Genomic DNA, 10,611 nt, shown 5'->3' with positions numbered 1-10,611 from the left:
CAGTGAGCCCTGGGCTACCACCAGTTGCCTTGTGCTCCCTAGATTTGGATCCCAAAGGAATGATGAGGGGTCGAGGGTGACTCTTCTCCCTGGAGCCCTAACTCTATAAACTCAATCAGGGCCATCAATGTGCCCCTTATTCCTTCTCATGACACTAAACTGAATCCGGGATGAGTTCTCAGGAGGATCCCACATGTCAGTCACACTCTGGGCACTGATGTCCCTCTGCTCCGTGCTCACCAAGGGCTTCACCAACCATGGCTCTAAAGCCATGTCTTGCCCGGTGGACTAGGTCGAAATTGCCCCTCCTGGGTTCACGGCAGAGACTGCCTTCATGTTGCGTGGTTTGTAATCTCTTAAACATGCCCTGGACATGTTGAAGCTTCAGGACATCCAAGTCCCGTTGTGGGTCCAGTGCTTTACTCACTTGGCGACGTGGCTACAGGTGCTGGAGGGACACAAACTCCTGTGGTTGCCACCCTCCATGAGCTTGCAAAAGACCCAGGTCCTCACCCCTCTGGCCCCATGCAGGCTTGTGGTGGAGGAAGCCATAATCCCCAGAGACACCTCCCACGGCCTTCCCAGGGGCTCTCTGGTCCCTTCCCACTTAGCGTTGACCTAGCCAGGCCTGGGCCAGAGCAGCTGAGGTCCAGGATATACTTCACTTCCTGCCTTCCCACTCTTTACCTGGCTTCTGTCTGTCCATTTGTTTCTCATGTGTTTTTGCCAAATGTACGTCTGTCTGTCCAGTTTGTTTATTTTGAAACTCATTTAGGTTACCCAGACTTCGTATGAAAGTTCATGTTCACCCACACCCAACCCCAAGCTTGCTGGGCGCGTGCACATCTGAGGGGCCCTTGCTGAGGCTTCCATTCCTAACTGGCAAGAGCCTGTATTTAATATGCTGAAATTTTCCAGGAAAAAAAATATTTGTGAGACTAGATTAATCCCTGTTCCACAAAAGCGGGGATGCTTCTGTGGCAAAGGTTACAGGCAGGATCTGTTTTGGTAACTAGTTGGGGAAGATGCATCTCTGCCCTCACTCAGTCCTGAGTCTGTGGCAGCTGTGCCGGCCAGCTGCTCACTGGGCTTCAAGAGAGGAATCAAGGCTCCTGCCACCCCGCAGTGGCTCCCCACCAACCCCCGTTTTTGGCAGAGAGAGCTCCTGAGAATTGTTTCAGCCACCCATGCTGGTGGAAACTGACCCCAGGCCTTCTGCTTCCTCCTATCCCTAACTCCTTCCGGCCAACCTGCTGGTGGATGTTTATTCCACTCTGGGATTGCGGCAGGGGAGCGAGACCTGGAAGGAAAACAATGCCTCGGCTTCTTTATGGTGATCTCGGGAGCCAGCCATTCTCAGATTAAACTGGCTTCACCGTTCAGGCCAGACATGAAACCGAATGACAGTGGCGGGTGCCAGAGGAGGGAGTTGAGGATTGCATCGTAGCCTCACCCCGAGGTCTCAAGGGCTCTTACGGGAGAATGAAAGTGCATGTGCTCTCTTGGTAAAATGTTTATTGGGTTCTGCTCTTAGTGTCACACTGGTAGTAAAGAGCTGGGGAACTCTCTGGAAGCATCTGTTGGGTTAATGTCAGGTTAATGACAGGAGCATCCACTGTGGTAGGTCCCATGGAATCAACAGGCCTCACCACGCTCATCTGTAAGTTCAAAGTTCCATCCTATGACTGAGGTGCCTCAGGCTGGCTTGGCCGTCAGGACAGCTTCTTAGGCACTTGGTCTCCCTCTGCACGCTGTTTCCCTCCCCACACGGATGCCACTCCCCTCACGGAGCACCCACAAGGAGGGAGCCCGGTGAGCATCCCATGGTCCACCCTCCCCAGGCCCACAGGTGCACTGCCAGGAGCCCCACCTGGCGGCAAGGATGGCTTAGGGCCCCATCATCGCTGCTCTCATCACCCTTGTGGGAGTGATCTTGAGAAAGCACATGTGTCATTCCAGCACCTCTTCCCCTAAGAAGACTCTGGGTCTTCTTTGGCCCCAAGACCAAAGTGGGGGTGGGGGGGCGATGGTATGTTCTGAGATTGTTCTGCAAGGTTCTCAAAGGGAGGAAATCTGAGTTGACCTTTGTAGGTGGTGAGCCGATTAGAATCGCGAGGCCATGCTAGGTAAATGGGGCTCCAATGAATCTGATGGAGTATGACAGAGGCGTCAGGATAGTGGTCAGGGGACCAGTGACAATTTTGTGAAAAGGCTCTGGGGAGTGTGATGGGAAAAATCAAAGATAATTTGAGTTTATTAGTGGAAATACAAATGTTTTTGTTTTGTTTTGTTTTGTGGTACGCAGGCCTCTTACTGTTGTGGCCTCTCCCATTGCAGAGCACAGGCTCCGGACGTGCAGGCTCAGCGGCCATGGCTCACAAGCCCAGCCACTCCGTGGCATGTGGGATCTTCCCAGACCGGGGCATGAACCCGTGTCCCCTGCTTTGGCAGGCAGTCTCTCAACCACTGCACCACCAGGGAAGCCCGAGACAGATGTTTTTAAATGACGACATTGGACAGGAGTGGGCATACCGATGAAATTTAAAAGTACTTATGGAGGGAATTCCCTGACAGTCCAGTGGTTAGGACTCAGCCCTTTCACTGCAGTGGCCTGGTTCAATATCTGGTCGGAGAACTAAGATCCTCAAAGCCACTGCGCAGCCAAAAACAAAGAAAAGTACTTATGGAGACCTGAAATAACCCAAGACTAAGACGCCACTAGGAAGGGTTATGCTTCACAGATACTAAGGAAAAATCTGAATTAACTTTCTCTTTTTCCTGGAGAGAAACTCTAGAAGATGGTGGAACTGTTACACACCTTAAATTTAATTAGTGGCTGGGTAGAGGCAGGAAAGAGGTGTGTGGAATCCCCCTAGATGTGCTCCCCAAATCTGCCTCTAGAGGTCTCTTCACTCCCCCGTTTCTGAGCCTGAGGATGGAATTAAGTGGGAACCACCATTCTCTACCTCCCGTGAAGGATTTTGAATCTCCAGGCTCCCTTTTCTGGCTGAGGGCTGGACAGAATGGTAGCACTCGCTCAGGAAGTCCTCCTGCGCCTTCCAGGCTTACCTTCTGCATCCAGGATGCGCAGAGCAGCAGGGTTTCACCGAGGGTCTGGCAGAAGCCTTTATAGAGGAAAGAGCACCACCGATTGTACCAAGAAGATGGGGAGAACAGAGAGTACAGGTCTGAGTCTTGAGGCTGTTTCAGAAGGAGCCAGTTTTCATCCCTGGCTCAGAATCTGGACCGGTGGTGTTTGTAGCAAGGACTCATGAATTCAGAGCCAGGCAGCCTGGCAGCCAGTGGTGGTGGCGGCGAGGCTGCGGCAGTGTTTTGATTTCACTTTGTGTGTGTGTGTGCGTGCGTGTGTGTGTGTGTGTGTGTTTGTGTGTCTTCTCTCCTGTTTACCATTTGCTTTTGGTCTTTCCTACTGAACAGCCGCAGTTCTGGATTCCTGCCCCATAAACACAGAGGAATAAGTATGAGATCTACCAAATTATATAAAATGAAGGAACAACTTATTTCATCTGGGGGTTCCTAACTTAAAAGGGCAATCTTGCCTGCTCTTCATCCTGTCACCCTTTAGAGGGGAAAAGCACTGTGGACCCATATGCCGGACCCTGGTACCCCCAGGGAGTGGAGATCCCCCATTCCGTCTGGCTGTGAGAGATACCTAAACGTTTCCTGTCCCACTCACTCCCCTTCCCGTGGGGTCCACCTCCACAAGACTACTATTAGAGCCTTAAGGCGGATTAGCACACCAGGACATTTATGGGTATACACAGTTTATACCCGCTGAATCCTAGTGTTTCTGCCATTAAAGGGTTTCGTGTCTTGGGCTGGCCTAACCTGAAGCGGACTCCAGACATTTGTGAGTGGACTCCCTCAAACATGACGCAGTGAGCCTCACGCCCACCCTCCAGGGTCAGCCACCTCCGTCCACGAACTGAGCCCTCTGATGGGCATGGCTCTCGGCTCTGCCCTGGAGGAGATCACCGTGTGCTGGAGGATCCAGCAATTTCCACACAGCATGAGAAATGGGGTGGTGGTACGGGCCAGTGGGGGAGCACTTTGGAGCACGCTTGACCCCATCTGGCTTCGGGGGGGCCCTTCTGGGTGCAGGTGATGGAAGAGGCAGCTCATCAGTCCTCCACCAAAGGATGGAAGGCTTTCCCCAACCTCAGGGTGTTAGGGCTTCATCCTGTCACTTCAGAAAGAGCATCTCGCGGCACTGGTGGGAAGGATTCAGATGGAGCCAGTCTGTGGGCTGGGAGGACGACTTGGGGGAGATGAGTGTAGCCTGAACAAGGCCTGTGGGGTGGCTGGTTGTCGCGCACATTCTGTGAGTCAGCGCCCTGCTCACCACTCACCCATGTCGCCTCGTTTAGTCTCAGAGCATCCCTGGGAGGTAAGTCCTCGTCTCCAAACCAGGACTCCAAGTACAGTGACCTGCCCAAGGTCACACAGTACGTTACAAGCTGGGGCTGTACCCCGTTTTTCTGACTACAGATTTAGACCTTACTAAAGCTTGAACAAGTAGGAGGTCATGATGGAATGGATACAGAGCACGAAGGAGAGAGAATCACCAAGAGTGGGTTTCCAGCATGGGAAGTGGGTGCTTCTCCTGCACGAACTGCAGTACAAGGGGGGAAGATGATGAGTTTCATGGATGGTACCCGGGGGACCCCAAAGCTCTGGAGCTAATGTCTCCTTGGGTTGGTGGCACCGGCTGATAGCAAATCTCGGTGGGCTGTTCGGGTGCAGAAAGAGAGGAACAGCCGTCACTCTGTTCTCTGCCATGCCATTTGGTCCCTGGCACCCTGCTGGGCAGCCAGTCCCTTCCTGCCCCACCCTGGCCCCCACAGCAAACACTAACTCTGAGCCCAAATTAACACACTCTTCTCCCTCCCCTTCACCTCCTCCTGCTCTTGTGAAAGTCTCAGCCCTACTCAGTTTCTGTTCCTGGTCTGCTGTAACACTTAGGCAAACTTCAAGACCAAATAAAGATACAAAAGTGGATCCTAGGGCAAGCTCACTAAACAAGGACCATCCTGCATGTCCCTCCATCAGTGGGCCACAGTGGCCATGACTAGCCCAGTGGGCGCCACTGCTACCAAGTTTCACATGCTGTGGTTTGTACCCTGCGGGAGTTCCAGTTAATGCACATCTTGCCAGTTTTCATGCCAGCCTCCCAGACTGTCATGCCAGAGACACCATCTGGACCAAACCAAAGATCTGGTAACCTTCTTTTCTTCTTCTCAGGTGCCTGGCAGTCTGACGACAACGTGGTCAGTCATCGGCACACGCAGCACCGACGCTTATCTTCTGGCAGCCTGGAGGACCCCGGGAACAGGCTCTGCATGTGGGGTCCTTTGGCCATTTGAGAGCCTCAGCCCCTGTACCAGGGCTCTCCTCCCGTTCTCACATCCCATCCTGGCCTCATGGCACCACTGACCTCCTGGGCATCCTCAGCAAGACACACGGAAACTTTTTAGACCCACGTGAAAGCTGGATGCTGAGGGCACCTGACCCTTCTCCCAGACTCATCTTCTTCCGCAACCATGATCCTTCCCCTCTCAGAAGGGACTGGAAACCTCTTTTCTCCTTGTGGGCTAAAGCCACTCGAACTGCAGCTCATGAGACCCTTTGCAGAGAGTCTCTGGAACGTTTCCACTCTATCTTGATCTTCAGGTGGAGCTGTGGTCTACAAACTGGTCATTTATTGTGCATCTTTTCTTTTCTCCTTAGGAGGTAGAACAAGAAGACTCAAGAGTTTGGGTGACTTCATTACAAACACCCATCTGGCATTTTCTAGTCTCTGGGACATCATAACCAAACTGAAACCTGCAGTTTGTGGTGGTGTTGATGGATGACTCCTGTGAGAAGGGAAAGCCATATTGCACTGTAAGTAGGGTTTCCCTCAAAATGCATTAGGAGCTCCTTTCTCAAGGACAACAAGCAGTGGCAACCAACAGAATGTTGGTTGGGAAAACAGTTCTTGCTTCTGGTAGCAGAGGCTATGCCTCGTGTGTCGGCTTAGGAAGGAGGCCTTGAATCTGAGAACCCCTCAGTTAAATGATGACCTACCGGGGAGTTCTTTATAATCAGGTGCACTCAGGAAGGCCTGGGGCTTCATCCTAAGGTGACACTGCAAAGGCATTTTTGACCCCCTCTATGTACCAGGCACTTGTTAGGGACTGTTGTATATTATCACGTTTCATCACTACCGCCCTGTCAGGTGGCATTCTTATCCCTGCTGCCTCCGTCTCCACCCTGCTTTTCTGAAACAGTTGAAGAAATACGCTGAGAGAGGGGTGGACCGGTGGTTCTCATTTGGTGCCCAGGAACCCCACAGGAGGTTGGGGGAAGGGCTGAGCTGGGGTCAGTGTTGGTCTGGGAGGCTCCCCACCCCACCGGTTTTCCTCCCTTGTCCTCCAGATCAGCTGAGCCTGATGGGGGGAGGGGGAGGTACTGCCTTCCATAGGCTCATCAGAGATTTAGAGATATTGTTCAAATCACATGTCCACCCCACCTCAGTCCGGTGTAGGGCATATAAATAACAGCCTGAAAGAGCAAGACCGCAAGCTGTTGGCTGTTCGTCTCTCAACACTAGTGTTATCAATGGATTCCTCATAGCTCTCTGATAGATGCATTGTCTGCTGGCTTTTGGAAGAGGTGGTTGTTTAGTGGAGCATGAGATTGAGAAGCAAAGTGGGATCCAACAGTTTGTGAGGCTGAGATGTGACTGAGCCCTAGGCTATGCCCACCATGATGGCCTGAATTAGTAGTTGGAATTGTTGCCCTAGAAGAGCTTTTCAGGGTCCTTCCCAAGGCCTCAAAGAGAGCCCAGTGCCATGGGATCTTTTGCACCTCTTGTGTGGCTGCTTTGCGCTGCCAGGTGCGTGGTGACCCTCACTGCCTGGTGGTTGTGATTCACATCCTGCCCTGGGGGTGGGCTGGGGGATGCCTCTGGTCAGACAGAAACTACATAAGCCAAGCCTGAATCTCAGCTTCTGCCTTGAGTTCCCGTTTCCACCTGCTCTGAAATCCTGCAGTGGGCTCTGCTGTTTCATGTCCCATTTACTGTCCTTTCTTTTCCCGAAACATTCTTACAGCCCCTTTCATATTGAAGATTTGAGCAATAACCACACTTCCTGATTTCGTTGAAGTCGGAGCCCCAGAAGCACTAGGGAAGGCGGCGCTCCCTTAGCCTGGGGTGGTGGCATACAGATCCACCTCCTCTCCCGGCAGGTAGTATTCAGAGTGTGGTGTTACCTGAGTTGAGGGAGATGAAGGCAAACAGTCGCCAGAGTGGCCAGGAACCCTAAGAGGAAGCCATTGTCTTCACCCTTTCTGGAGGGTCTGTCTTCTCCCAGGAAGAGGCTCAGAGAGATTCCTCAAAGGCCTTGGTTCCATAACCAAGACATACCCGGGTGAGAAGTGGCCCTTCACTCCTGTTTCTCAGACAGTTCCTGCTCTCTCCCCCATCCCCTCACCTCTCTGCCCTCATTTAGCTCTTTGGTGAGCAGCAATATCCCATCCAAAAGGGCTGTGATCAGGGCACAGAGCCTTGTTGGGGAACAGGGCAGCCGCCCCAGTCATCACCTGGAGATGGTCATGTTGTTAGCAGTTGACCCACAGAGAATATGACGGGGCCTGGTTTCTCACACAAGGACACAGACTAACCGGAGGCCTCGGGCTCCTTCCTGCCACACTCAGGTCGGAGCTCACCTATGAGCTCACTTGCGGGTGGTGTGGTGATCCCAGCCTTCTCACAGAGCCCTTTTTCCTTCTCCTCCCCAGTCCCATCCCACCAGAGGTCATGCCCACACTGGGGCATCTCCTGGGCACGGATCCACACACGTTAAGCCATCTCACCTGTGGAGAGTTTGTGTCCTGTTCACCTGACCTTGGCATGCTGGTTGCTCACTTTGCTTTAGGATCTGCACACCTAGTGTGTGTAAGTATGTGTGTACTGTTCTGGCAGCTGTGTATCCCTCACTCGCTGGAGTATTCTCATGGGCACAGTACAGTGGGGGCGTCAAGGATGCAATATTTACGGACTGCTGCATGATTCTTAAAAATGAATAAAACTGTTCACAAGGGAAGGAGAGGTGTTAACTGCGCAGTTGGCTTACTTGTGAAAGTTTCTGTCCGATTTTCTCTCAGCGCGCTTTTAGTACTGTGACTCAAGACAAGCTCGACATGGAGGAGTGAGAGAGGGCAAGGGGTAGAGGGAAAGACATGTTTCTGGGTGGGAGCTGGTGTACCATCCCCCGGGCACAGCTCCTGCGCAGAGGCCTGATAGGAGCCCTCACCTCAACCCCCCCACCCTCACCCCTTCAACCGGAGAACTTCCAAGTGCAGCTCCTCAATAATTGCAGAGCAGGAAAGCTGGTGACTGGAGGGAGGCTGGGGTAAGGGAGGAGGAAGGACCGCAGTCCACCGTTAGTCCGTCACTTAAAGGCTGGTGAAATTAATGGGGCAAATGACTCCAGTAGAAGAATTTGGCAAGTCCACGGCTTTCCTGGGTTTCACCCACCGGCTCTGTTTCCTCGGCTCTCTGGAAAGGAGGGAGAGCACTTGCGAAGAAGCCTCTGGAATGTCAGCTTCTGGGAATCTTGCTGAGGACGGGGCGGGGAGGGAGCGCTTACCGGGAAACACTGGATTACCCTAGCCGCCTTGGGGTGTCTGTGACAGGGGCTGCGGTTTCTGCGGACCTGAGCGGCAGGTGGCATCGGAGAGTCAGACCTGCTTGCAGGCACCAAGACAACACTCAGTCGGGAGACCGGGACAGGCTGCAGAAACGTGAGGAAGTGCCACTCTCAGCCCAGAGGAGAGGAAAAGAAAGCCCCAAGCATGCACCCAGCCCTGGCCCCCGCGCCACGGGCTGCGTCCCAGGAGCCGTCGCCACCTCTGAGCAGCCCAGATGGGAAGGGGGTGGGGTGGAGTACAGTTCCCGCAGCGAACTGCTCGCCAAGGGCCCCGGGGCCTCTGCGGGAGCGCAGAGTCGCGCGCCTCTCCGAGCCCTGCGCAGGGACCTCGGGCGGGAATGCGCGGAGCCGGGATGCGGTGGCGGGTATGGGGCCGGGTCGCACGGGAGAGGGCGGCAGGAGGGAGTTTGAAGAGAGTTACCGCGTGAGAGAGCGGTTAAGAGCCCGCGGTCTCTTTGGAGATGCCCTGGCCAGTGGCAGAAGCGGAAGCTGTTTATATGGGCGGGGCGTCGCCACGGCAGCAGGAGACGCCTTGCGAGCGGCTACGGAGTGCACGTCCCCGGGCCTCTGCCTTTCAGAGAGGCGCCATCGGTTGTGAGTGGCGATGAGGTTTCCTGGCTGGGCCCTCGAGCTGGGAGCAGAGAGCCGCGGTGAGGGTGGGCGGTGAGGGTGGGCGGTGGGAGGAATTTCTTTGAGAACCTTCCTTTGGCCCGGGCTGCGCTCTGAGCCAGGTAAGGGATGGGGAGGGCTGCCGGGCATGGGAAGGGAGGGTGTCGGTACCAGCCCGCTCTCCCATCCGTCCCCGACGGAAGTGTTGGGCCCCGAGACTGACATCAGAGACATTTGGGGGACACTCACTTCCCGCCCCCTTATAACTCTGTTTTCTTTCCTTCCCATTGATCCCGATCCTAATGTCCCTTTTCAAAGATCAGACGACCTCCCCTGTCCCCCGACCCGTCTACTGCCCTCCTGAACTCTCTCGCCCAATTTCCATTTGTTGTGGACGGAGAGAGGGGTGTTAATTCCCTGCTTTGAGGGAGAAAGGGGTGGCCTCGCATGCCCCTACACTATTCCCTCGTTTGGCTAATTAAGTCTCCTCTAAAAGGTCAAAGAGGAAAAGAGCGAGGTGAACCCCGTGTGTGTCAGACCCCCGGGCACAGCTTCTGTTTCCCAGACCACGGCAGTAAGAGATCCTCCCCAGCTGCAGGAACGATTTTAGTAGGAGCCTCCCCCCTCGCACACACTCTCCCCTCGGGTGTGGGGAAAGAGTGCTCAGTTCCCACTATGGTCCCCGCAGGCACCATATTCATTTCGGAGTAGGCTAGCCCCGGATCGCGGGATGGAAGCACGCTTCCGGAGGCAGCGTAACTGAAGCCGCGGGAGTCAGCGGGCCGGAGAGCTCGGCGGCCACCCTCGGCTCGTGGATGTTGACCGCCCCCTCGGAGAGTCCCTGCATATATGGCGGAGAGCTGGCTACGCGTCTCGGGAGCAGGGGCAGTGGAGGAGGCCGGACCAGAAGGCAGCCTGGAGGAGTCCAATGCCCTGAATGACAGGCTGACCAGCCTGCAGTGGCTGCAGGAATTCTCCATTCTCAACGCCAAGACCCCCGCCCTGACTTCGGGGGACATGGACCCCCACGGCTACCACGAGCTGTCAGGCTCGGCCGAGCCGGGGTCTCCCCTGGCGGCGGACCCTCCTGCCTGGGGCAGCCGCACATGCCCGGCAAGCCCACATCCTTGTGCACGTCGCCTAGCGCCCCCTCGGGGCTGCAGGCCTCGTCTCGCGACGACGTTGACTACGCCACCAACCCGCACGTGAAGCCGCCCTACTCGTATGCCACGCTCATCTGCATAGCCATGCAGGCCAGCAAGGCCACCAAGATCACCCTGTCGGCCAT

At 54.8% G+C, this 10,611-nt stretch overlaps 1 long non-coding RNA gene across 1 annotated transcript; it reads left to right on the top strand.

Moving 5' to 3' along the window:
- Positions 1-5,551: 5,551 nt before the first annotated feature.
- Positions 5,552-7,896, top strand: LOC308611103. The gene is made up of 3 exons (XR_014014770.1): positions 5,552-5,904; positions 7,252-7,433; positions 7,804-7,896. It is a non-coding gene; the product is annotated as an uncharacterized lncRNA (long non-coding RNA).
- The last annotated feature ends 2,715 nt before the right edge of the window (positions 7,897-10,611 follow it).

Source organism: Mesoplodon bidens, assembly GCF_964165515.1.
Source record: "Mesoplodon bidens genome assembly, contig: HAP1_SCAFFOLD_195, whole genome shotgun sequence".
Lineage (NCBI taxonomy): Eukaryota > Metazoa > Chordata > Mammalia > Artiodactyla > Ziphiidae > Mesoplodon > Mesoplodon bidens.
The sequence above is the reverse complement of the archived record's forward strand: the minus strand, read 5'-3'. Positions and strand labels throughout refer to the sequence as shown.